Raw genomic sequence first — 11902 nt, forward strand, 5'->3', positions numbered from 1 at the left:
TTTACACACGACCTCTGCTCAGATGGTATTTTGTGCAGATTGCATCATATGGATTTCAGTCACTACAGGAGACCTTCGTCCCGGGACTGATAGGATCGCCCAGCAGGGGAAGCCCGGCCCATCTAGTGCTGATCCCAGATACATCACAAGAGACAGCAGATCTTGTGTAGGACCTGAACCCAGAATGTCCTCTCTGCTCTAGAAGATAAGCAACAGCATAATAACCTTGAGAAAAACTTGTTACAGCTGATACAAATCCTGCAATAAAATTGCAGTGTGTGTACTACTGCTTTCATGGAAACAGAAAGGATCATCATCCTGGGTTTACGAATTAGGTGCTCTGCCGTGGCAGCCAGCTGACCACTGAGAGATTAAATTGCAGCGTTGATTAGTCACAGGTGAGGGGGAATTAGACAGGCTACTCTCTAAATACATACAGGGTGCATGTCTCTCTGTTTTCCTACTATCCTGGACAAGAGTTCATGTCCACCTTCACCATGGGCTTAAAACCCCCCAACCAACTAGGCCATTTTTCTACTAATTATGCCACTGCAGCTTTAAAAGGACAACTGAAGGAAGAAGAATGTGGAGGCTGCCATATTGCCTTTTAAACAATACCAGTTGCCTGGCAGCCCAGCTGATATATTTGGCTGCAGTAGCATCTAACACACACCAGAAACAAGCATGCTGCTATTCGTCAGATCTGACAATGTCAGAAACACCTGATCTGCTGCATGGTTGTTCAGGGTGTATGGCTAAAAGCATTACAGGCACTTGAAGCGGATCCAAGATGAAAAACTAACTATAACAAGTAACTTGTCTATATATCTTATCTAAAGTTTAGATAGTTTACACACCAAATCTAGCTGCAAACAGCTTCAATAGAATATGATCAATTCTTCCTGTGATGCAATGACAGCAGCCATGTTTGTAAACATTACACAGAGGGAAGCTTATCTGCATCTTGAGCAAAAAACCTAATCCCCTCTCCTCCTCCCTCCTCCCCTCTGCCTCTGAAATCTCTGGCTAGTAATACCTCCCCCTCCTCCTGCCCAGACTGAGCTCCCATGAGCCCTTGCTACTCAGTGCCTTGGCTCTCTGAAAACCTGTGGGCAAGGCTTGTTTAGTTTATAGGGAATTAGAGTATTAAAACAAAAAAGTATTTGGCTTGAGTAATGCCCTATAAACAATAGGAAAGGAACAAAATTATGCAATGAGTAAAAGTTCACCTCGGATGCACTTTAATCAGCATAACAGCCAGGGAACAGGTATTAATTAAAAGGAAATAAGTATGGCAGCCTCCATATCCCTTTTGCATTTGTTGTCCTTTAAGGCCTCGCTGCCGGGCCGTACAACCTAGCACACAACTGATGGAGGTAGCCATCTTCATTCTGTAACAAGGCGGGTTGCCTGGCTTCTTTGCTGATGCTCCACTATCTAATACTATTAGACAAGACAAAACATTTATATCACGCTTTTCTCCTGGCGGACTCAAAGCGACAGAGCTGCAGCCACTAGGATGCGCTCTATAGGCAGTAGCAGTGTTAGGGAGTCTTGCCTAAGGTCTCCTACTGAATAGGTGCTGGCTTACTGAACAGGCAGAGCCGAGATTTGAACCCTGGTCTCCTGTGTCAGAGGCAGAGCCCTTAACCATTACACCATCCAGCCACCACATCAGTGGCCCAGAATGAGCAGCAGATCAGATGTGGTGACTCTGGTGCGAATCCACTGGCTGCATGCTAGTTACAGGTGCGTGACTCAATCAAATAAAGCCAAAAGCTCATCATAACAGCCAGGCAACTGGCATCGTTTATAGGCGAATATGGCAGCCTCCATATTCCTCTCACTTCAGGTTCCCTTTAAGATAAACAAAAAAAACAAAACAAAAAAAAAAAAAAACCTTCAAATTCTGTCACCCGCCAGGATTGATTCCATGGGTGACAGTTCAGGGAGGTCTGATGCTATGGAGGGGACGAAGGGCTAAATGGCGAGGCAAGGAGGAGACAAATGCCCTCGTCCAACTCAAGGTGTATGGCTCACCAATGCATCGCAGGGGAATCGGGGGTCACTGTACACATGCTGGACGCCCGGCTGGGGAATCGGGGGTCACTGTACACATGCTGGACGCCCGGCTGGGGAATCGGGGGTCACTGTACACATGCTGGACGCCCGGCTGGGGAATCGGGGGTCACTGTACACATGCTGGACGCCCGGCTGGGGAATCGGGGGTCACTGTACACATGCTGGACGCCCGGCGGGGGAATCGGGGTCACTGTACACATGCTGGACGCCCGGCGGGGGAATCGGGGTCACTGTACACATGCTGGACGCCCGGCTGGGGAATCGGGGGTCACTGTACACATGCTGGACGCCCGGCTGGGGAATCGGGGGTCACTGTACACATGCTGGACGCCCGGCTGGGGAATCGGGGGTCACTGTACACATGCTGGACGCCCGGCTGGGGAATCGGGGGTCACTGTACACATGCTGGACGCCCGGCTGGGGAATCGGGGGTCACTGTACACATGCTGGACGACCGGCTGGGGAATCGGGGGTCACTGTACACATGCTGGACACCCGGCTGGGGAATCGGGGGTCACTGTACACATGCTGGACACCCGGCTGGGGAATCGGGGGTCACTGTACACATGCTGGACACCCGGCAGGGGAATCGGGGGTCACTGTACACATGCTGGACACCCGGCAGGGGAATCGGGGTCACTATACACATGCTGGACGCCCGGCTGGGGAATCGGGGGTCACTGTACACATGCTGGACGCCCGGCTGGGGAATCGGGGGTCACTGTACACATGCTGGACGCCCGGCTGGGGAATCGGGGGTCACTGTACACATGCTGGACACCCGGCAGGGGAATCGGGGTCACTATACACATGCTGGACGCCCGCTGGGGAATCGGGGGTCACTGTACACATGCTGGACGCCCGGCTGGGGAATCGGGGGTCACTGTACACATGCTGGACGCCCGGCTGGGGAATCGGGGGTCACTGTACACATGCTGGACGCCCGGCTGGGGAATCGGGGGTCACTGTACACATGCTGGACGCCCGCTGGGGAATCGGGGGTCACTGTACACATGCTGGACCAGGGCTGTGGAGTCGGTCCAAAAATCCACCGACTCCGACTCCTCAGTTTAGGATTCCACCGACTCCGACTCCTCTAATTTGCATATTACAATTTTGTTGATTAAAAGTATGTAACATGAAATTCGTCTCTTAACTGCCAACGCTTAGGAATTTTACAAGACAACTGAAGTGAGAAGGATATGTAGACTACTATATTTATTCCCTTTAGACTAAACCTAGTCCTTGGTAAGAGTACTTGTAAAATGTACAAACCGGAACAAAGAACATCTATCAGGCCCTAGGCAATGTGACTGTGGGTACATGTAAGAATGATGTGCAGGTACTCGGCAGGGGAATGAGGGGATTCTTCCTCTATTACACATTCTTCATGCACAATCTGAACAAGGTTTATGGGTGACAGACAACACCTCTGTGTTCAATGTGCACAGCATTCTCAGTGGATTCCCTGCAGCTCTGTGGGGAGTGCATATGTAGAGTATAGTACTACTGTGTAACAAAGTAAACCTGAGACAGATGAAATTAAAGTTTTATACATACCTGGGGCTTCCTCCAGCCGCCTTCAGGATAATCAGTCCCTCGTTGTCCTCCTCCACCACCTGGATCTTCTGCTATGAGTCCAGGTACTTGAGCCAGTCGGGCGTAGTGCGCATGCACACACTCCGCCGCCAGGAGCATACTACACCTGTGCAGCACTATTGCGCAGGTGCAGAATGTTCCTGGCTGTGGGAGCGGCATGCGGCCGGACAGCGCTGACTGGCTGAATTACCAGGACTCATAGCAGAAGATCCGGGTGGTGGTGGAGGACAGCGAGGGACTGATTAGCCTGAAGGGGGCTGGAGGAAGCCACAGGTATGTATAAAACTTTACTTTTCATCCGTCTCAGGTACCCTTTAATTTGTAGTCACCAAACCAAATTTTAACAACATATCAAATTATTTGATTTCATCAGCAAAGGGAGTGCCTACATTTGCATAAAACAGCATCAGTGCAGAATTATTTCCATCTCATTGACCATCTCTATTAGTGACACAGCTACACATCAGGCTTTATTCTTACAGCATAGATGTTATTTAGTGTATATATAAGAGATTCCTGTGTACACATCATATATACAGTCACAATCAGATATGTATATCTGACCTTAAAAATACGGGGACTGCTTTATTGAAGCAGCACAAGTAACTAATTTTGATTGGTTTATTTCATTTTTGTGGACTAAGCACAGCTATTACTGTATATATACATTATTTTTAATGACTATTATCTGAGAAATAGAACATTTTATCATATTTTCTATTTTAATTACAATTACAAATTCATTAGGAGTCGGTGCATTTTTCCCGACTCCAGGCACCCAAAATTGCCCGACTCCACGACTCCGACTCCACAGCCCTGTGCTGGACGCCCGGCAGGGGAATCGGGGGTCACTGTACACATGCTGGACGCCCCGCAGGGGAATCAGGGGTCACTGTACACATGCTGGACGCCTGGCTGGGGAATCGGGGGTCACTGTACACATGCTGGACACCCGGCAGGGTCAGCCCTGACCTGCCAGGAACTGTTTGCTGTGTGTACGAGTCTTTAGAGGGATGACCGAGACTATCTGGAGAAGAATCCTTTTGGCGAGTAGCTGAAGCCGGCAGTGTTTACGGGCCGGTAGCCAGGAATGAAGAGCACGGTAGATAGAGAGAGCGCCGGCGCCATCGTTCCCATCAGCGACAGAGTGAGACTGAACAGCTGACACAGGGGCCGAGTGTGCGGAAAATACTCCTAGTCTTTCCAGCAGCAATTATCAGCAACTCCCAGCAGGAGCTGTTTGTCAACTTTATTGATCGCTATGGCAAAATCATCACCCATCAACACTACCTGCAGTAAATATTTTGATTGAACATACAGTCGCCAGATTTTTGTCAGTCATTTAAAGAGGACCTGTAACCAAGGATTGAACTTCATCCCCAATCAGTAGCTGATACCCCCTTTCCCAAGAGAAATATTTACCTTTTCTCAAATAGGTCATCAGAGGGTCAGTGATGTCATGACCATGGGGTACTGACAGTTTGCGGTCAGTTATTTTACAACTTCCAAGCAAGCAGTATCGCCCTCTGTGCAGAGAACTCTCAGTAAAAGATTCCGCACAGATCACCTGGCAGAACTAAAAGTGTCACCATGTGATAAATGTCAGAATGTAAATCAGGGAGAGGAAAGATTTTACAATGGGTAAACTTACTAAATGATCTATAAATGAATATTGTAAACAATAAGCAATTGTATTCATTAGGTTACTTTCACTACAGGTCCTCTTTGACTATGATGAATCTAGCCTCGATACAGCTGTCCCGACCACAGTACATGCATGATCAGCACACCCTTCCTAGTCTCTAAGGTGTCATCAGTTCGGTTCCTCGGCACGACTCTCACTAATAACCTAAAATGGGGGCTTAACACCACCAAAATTCTGAAGAAATCCCAGCAGCGGTTGTTCTTCCTGCGCCAACTGAAGAGATTTGGCATGCCCAGGGAGCTGCTGACCAGCTTCTATACCGCCACCACAGAATCTATCCTCTGCTCCTCTGTAATTGTCTGGTATGCAGGCGCAGCAGCAAGCGACAAACACAAGCTGCAGAGAGTCATAACTGACGCGGAGAAGATCATCGGCTCTCCTCTTCCTCCTCTTGATCTCCTCCACTCTTCTAGGATGAGAAAGAAAGCAACCATGATCTCCCGCGACCCCTCCCACCCAGGCAGCCACTACTTCAGGCTCCTCCCATTGGGCCGCCGCTACAGGACTTTACCATCCAAAACTACTAGGCGGAAGAACACCTTCCCCCAGGCTGTTCGGCTACTGAACTCTAACCTTCCCCGGCCCGGCCTGAATCTCTAACTGCTGGGTCGGTCAGCCGATTCCTGCCTCTGCCTGCCCAGGTTATCCGTAAAGGGACTGTGGACGTTTTAGTGCACCTTATTATTACCTGACTGCCCTGCACAGCAGTGGAATGGCCAGTACGGTCCTGACCACCGTCATTCCATTTTTGTATTTGTATGCGTTTTGCGTCTGTCTTTACTCTGTCTGTCTTTACACTGCCTATGCCATGTGAACCACAAATAATTCCGATTACAGCTCTTGCTGTACTTGGCGAAATAAAACTGATTCTATACACAGGGACTGGCTGCTCAGCTGTAGCCAATCATCCCAGGTGACAGATATAGGAAGGATTATAATGATTATTCCAAGTGACAATAACTCCAGCAGCTGAGCATGCCTAAGGCCTCCTTTCCAAGAACTGTTGCTAGGCAGTGAAATGCCTCTCAAACTCTCTCAACTGCTTGCTGCTGCCTGGTAACTGCTTCTTGCTGCATGATAACTGCTTACTTCTGCCTGGTAACTGCTTGCTGAGCACACAGCTCAACAGTCCGTGGAAAGGAGGTCTAAAGCCTCATCTACACGCGTAGATGACGCCCCGATTAGTATTATCAATTGAGCCGCTGATGAGGCTCGATTGATAAGGTCCGACAGGTCGGATCTTGCCACCGCCGATTCCCTGCTCGTTCCCCACGAGGGGACAATGGCAGGGAATCTAGCGGAAGATAAGCAGCGCCGGGCAGGGACGAGGGCGGATCGAATCTGATGTGCGCGCGGCGAGTGGGGGGATACGGAAGAGGCAATCCGGCTGCTAATCAAGCCGCCGGATCGCCTCGTGTAGACGGGGGCTTTAAATGGAACCTTATGGCTGACACACCATGCAGTTTTCCACATTGACGGCTTGTCTGATCAGCTTTTGATTGAGAGCGTGATCCGTTTAGTGTAGTACTGATCGCCAAGTTGATCCCTTTCTCCACTGGACAGAGATTGGTCATGTTAGAAATTATCAATCAAGCCGTCAATCTGACAGGAAAATTGCATGGTGAGTATCAGCCATTAGATGAGACATAAGATAGCCATACACTTATAGATTTGCAGCAGATTCGCACATCAGATAGATTTCTGTCAGATGCCTGTCAAGTCCAATCTTACAGGAATCTGATGTGTGCCACACACTAGGAACAGATTTCAGAATGAAATGCATTGGAAGTCGATCTAAATGCATTAATGAACCACTAGATCTAATGCAACTCTATGGGCCATCGTTTTGCTGTCAGCAGCAGATCGACCTAGATTTTCCATCTAGTCAGATCGAAACTGGCCGCAAATCGATCAGCTGATTAGATAGACTCAATTTCCGATCAATCACTGAAATCGACCAGTGTATGGGCCCTTTTAAAGGAGGCTTCAACTTCCTTTTAAACAACGCACCTTGCCTGGCTGTTGTCCTGATCCGCCGCTTCTAATACTTTAAGCTGTAGACCCTGAACGAGCAGACTCGATCGGACTCAGCTATTTCCGCCAGTGCCCAATCTGAAAGCTGCTACTGCATCTGCGCAGGATCGCAATAGGTAAATATTGCCAGCGCTACAGCTGACATCCCTGTCGGCTGTGGTTTCAGGGGAGTGGGCGCTACATCGCGGAGGCTAAGGAGGACAGGGGAAGCCAGGTTAGGATCCAGAGGCGTTCCCCTCCCTATATAAGCATCCCCTGATGTGGGGGGGGGGGGGGGGGGGGTATTTTTCTTAGAGTCTCTTTAAAAATACGATCCGCTGTGTAAAAACCTACCTCTTACCCCGAGCAACTGCAGAATGCATAGTCACAGCGCTGTGAGTCATATTACACACAATGCAATATCCCGTCCGATGAGCAGGTCATCTGATTGGAAGTTGTATCGTGTGTACATGTCCAAACTGCGGCCACACAATGCCTATCCGGCGATAAAGTGCATCGAAGTTTTTTTCTCTCCTCCTTTTGGGCTAATCTGAAAAGCAAACACACAATCCTCCAGGAGGATGTGGAGCAGAGGCCTAACCACAGGAAGGCCAGGGGCGCACTATCGCTTTGTGTCAAGTTGTATTGGCAATATGTGCTGCGTTTTCTGGCGATTAAGGTAACTCATACTATGTATAGGAGTCCAAACGCTCACAAAATGTTGCACGTCCTGCGATTTTCAAAGTCGCAACCGCTCTAGCAGCTTTACCTCCATACACCTATTAGCAAAGCATTTAAAAACGCCGGAGAGTCTCGTAAATCCAAAAACCCTCTAAATAGCACTCTAGTGTGCCCCAGGCCTCCCACTGAATTTTCATACTGTGGACATTTTCCCTCAACAATACCTGGAATAGGCAAGAGGCAAAACTGGCACCTTTACACACAGCTAATTGGAAACTAAACTTTAATGGACATTGATCTAGCCAAGACATCAGTTTAAACATTAGCTTCCATCTTCAATCTGTCCCGTGCCAACTTATGGTTCAGCTCCCACTACCTCTGGTTCTCATCAATCATAAAACAAGCAGGCAACTCACTGAACAAAAACACTCATCTCGGAGGAAGAAATAGTACTCTGCTCAAAAAACAGGCAGTGTGCAAATCAAAACTGCATAGCTGATGCTAAATACAAACTAATAATAATAACGATGATGCCAATTTACCGGCAGCTGATAAACACACACCTATTAGCTTCAGAATGGAGTAGAAAATTCACTGAATTATGTATACGCCAGCTGCCATATTTATTTCCTTTGCCTAGCAGCCCTGCCGATACCTGAAACAAGCATGAGCTGATCTTGTCAGAAACATCTGACCTGCATGCTTGTCGTGGGCATATATGCACCCTGCAAATGGATTACAGACAGAGGCTTGGCAGGAAAGCCAGGCAACTGGTATCGTTTAAAAACAAATATTTCAGCCTCCATATACTTCTCACTTCTGGTACACTTTAAGCCAATAATGATAGGTTAACCCCACCAAGAGCCCTCCCAGACAGCAGTCTTGCCCAAGTCACCCCTACCAAGAGCCCTCCCAGACAGCAGTCTTGCCCAAGTCACCCCTACCAAGAGCCCTCCCAGACAGCAGTCTTGCCCAAGTCACCCCTACCAAGAGCCCTCCCAGACAGCAGTCTTGCCCAAGTCACCCCTACCAAGATCCCTCCCAGACAGCAGTCTTGCCCAAGTCACCCCTACCAAGAGCCCTCCCAGACAGCAGTCTTGCCCAAGTCACCCCTACCAAGATCCCTCCCAGACAGCAGTCTTGCCCAAGTCACCCCCACCAAGAGCCCTCCCAGACAGCAGTCTTGCCCAAGTCACCCCTACCAAGAGCCCTCCCAGACAGCAGTCTTGCCCAAGTCACCCCCACCAAGTGCCCTCCCAGACAGCAATCTTGCCCAAGTCACCCCTACCAAGAGCCCTCCCAGACAGCAGTCTTGCCCAAGTCACCCCCACCAAGAGCCCTCCCAGACAGCAGTCTTGCCCAAGTCACCCCTACCAAGATCCCTCCCAGACAGCAGTCTTGCCCAAGTCACCCCTACCAAGATCCCTCCCAGACAGCAGTCTTGCCCAAGTCACCCCCACCAAGAGCCCTCCCAGACAGCAGTCTTACCCAAGTCATCCCCACCAAGAGCCCTCCCAGACAGCAGTCTTGCCCAAGTCACCCCCACCAAGAGCCCTCCCAGACAGCAGTCTTGCCCAAGTCACCCCCACCAAGAGCCCTCCCAGACAGCAGTCTTGCCCAAGTCACCCCCACCAAGATCCCTCCCAGACAGCAGTCTTGCCCAAGTCACCCCTACCAAGAGCCCTCCCAGACAGCAGTCTTGCCCAAGTCACCCCTACCAAGATCCCTCCCAGACAGCAGTCTTGCCCAAGTCACCCCTACCAAGAGCCCTCCCAGACAGCAGTCTTGTCCATGTCACGTGATGGCAGGGAGTAAATCAGAGGCACCTGGGATCAGAGCAGGGACAAGGTCCTCCAGCACCCAAGACTGAGACACCAAAGTGCGCCCCTCCATCCCTCCCACCCCAGCCGTCACACACTGATTGCTAGTAGACTAAGAGGTGCCACAGGGCCCACAACCTCCCCAACACCTTAATCTCTAGTTATCTGGCTTGCAGTCACTGCTATTTATCCCCTTTTCTTATTTCTTTTCTGCTTCATACACAATTAGGAATGACAGCTGAATGAATTGTGCGCCCCCTCCTACACTGCGCCCTGAGGCTGGAGCCTCTCCAGCCTATGCCTCGGCCCAGCCCTGCCTGGGATGTATTTCCCCTCAGATAAGGTGTATATTTACCTCACTCAAGAAGGAGGAACAACTGTAGATAAAGCTCTCCATATAACTCAGAATGTGTAGCAATTCCCATGACCCCTCAGAATCTGCCCACACACTGTATATCCATCTATACAACAATATATACACACACAGCACACATATATATGTAAACAATATATACAGTAAACACATTAAGGGCCCCCACACACTATATATCCATGTATACAACATACACATATATAAACAATATATACAGTATACACATTACAGGGCCCCCACACTATAAATCCATGTATATACACACAGATATAAATATATACAGTATACACATTACAGGGCCCCCTCCCCCCAGGCCGAGTCACGTGACCCCCGCCTGCACTGCGGTGGGGGGGTGTCAGTCTCCTCACCTGGCTCTATCCCGTGGCCGGCTCCCCTCCCCCGCTCATCTCCCCCGGGAGCGGACCCCCGGCTGCCCCGCCCGCTCTGCGCCGCTCCGGACTCCTCCAGCTCGGCTCGGCTCTCTCCGCTTCCTCCTGTAATGGCGGCTCCGGGGACCGAAGCAAAATAAAGCAGCAGACGGGAACTGCGTGACGTCACTCTGCACCCGAGGCCGGCGGCGCCTGTCATTGGCTGAGAGGCGGAGAGCGGCCGGCCAATAGGAGTCCGTGTCATAAGCGGCCGCCGGGTGACGTCACGGCAGCGCAGCAACATCCTCCTCATCATAACAACAACTTGGAGCCGCAGGAGGATCCCGGGGTGACGTCACTGCGTGTAAACACACGGCTCAGCATCATCCTCATTCCTCATCCTTCATACTGTACCTATTCATACAGTACATCCCATATACAGTCTATACACGGCCCAGCATCATCCCCATCCCTCAGCATCCCCATCCCTCTCTGCTACTATACCTATATATACATCCCATATACAGTCTATACACTCTCATATACATCGCATATACAGCCTATACACACGGCTCAGCATCATCCCCATCCCTCAGCATCCCCATCCCTCTCTGCTACTATACCTATTCATACATCGCATATACAGTCTATACACACTACACACATATAGGGTTGCCAGGTCGGCTGATGGAGAAAACCGGACAGGGGGTGGAGTTAGGTGCGGAGTCAGAAGCGCACTTTTATGTAGAGTGGGGCTAAGCAATGGGCTTTTTAAAAAATGTTTTTTACAGTATTTATATCGCACTGACATCTTCTGCAGCACATTACAGAGTACATAGCCATGTCACTAACTGTCCTCACCAGTACATGCACATAAGAGACCACTTTTCACCAGTAAATGCACATAATAAGAGACCGCTTTTCACCAGTAAATGCACAAGCATTACACGTAGCAACGTCGGGAAGCGCGGGCTCGGGGGCGGTACTTAAGCTGGCGTAACTTACGCCGCGTAAGCTGGCTGGCTGTGCCTTTGACTGACAGCCAGGCAGCGAATCAGCGGTCGCGCAGCGCTGGCGGACGGGTGGCGGGCCTGTTACCCAAAACGGGCTACACTGACTTCATAATCAAACTGTATTTCAATTGCTGTAATCGTGTTGAGAGACAGCAGTAACATAAGGTTTGACAAGCATGATGTGTGACAGCGTGCTGCTTCTATACAACACCCCCCGAGCTTTGTGTCCCCATCTCTCACTATCTTCC

At 49.9% G+C, this 11902-nt stretch overlaps 1 protein-coding gene across 2 annotated transcripts in view; it reads right to left on the bottom strand.

Moving 5' to 3' along the window:
- Window positions 1-10835, bottom strand: part of ZRANB1 (zinc finger RANBP2-type containing 1) — a 142033-nt gene extending 131198 nt beyond the window's left edge. For both annotated transcript variants that reach the window (XM_068259404.1, XM_068259402.1), the window contains exon 1: window positions 10642-10835. The gene's annotated coding sequence lies outside the window, so the exon portion shown is untranslated. The remainder of the gene's footprint in view (window positions 1-10641) is intronic.
- Window positions 10836-11902: the final 1067 nt, after the last annotated feature.

Source organism: Hyperolius riggenbachi, chromosome 10 (genome assembly GCF_040937935.1).
Source record: "Hyperolius riggenbachi isolate aHypRig1 chromosome 10, aHypRig1.pri, whole genome shotgun sequence".
NCBI classification, from domain to species: Eukaryota; Metazoa; Chordata; class Amphibia; order Anura; family Hyperoliidae; genus Hyperolius; species Hyperolius riggenbachi.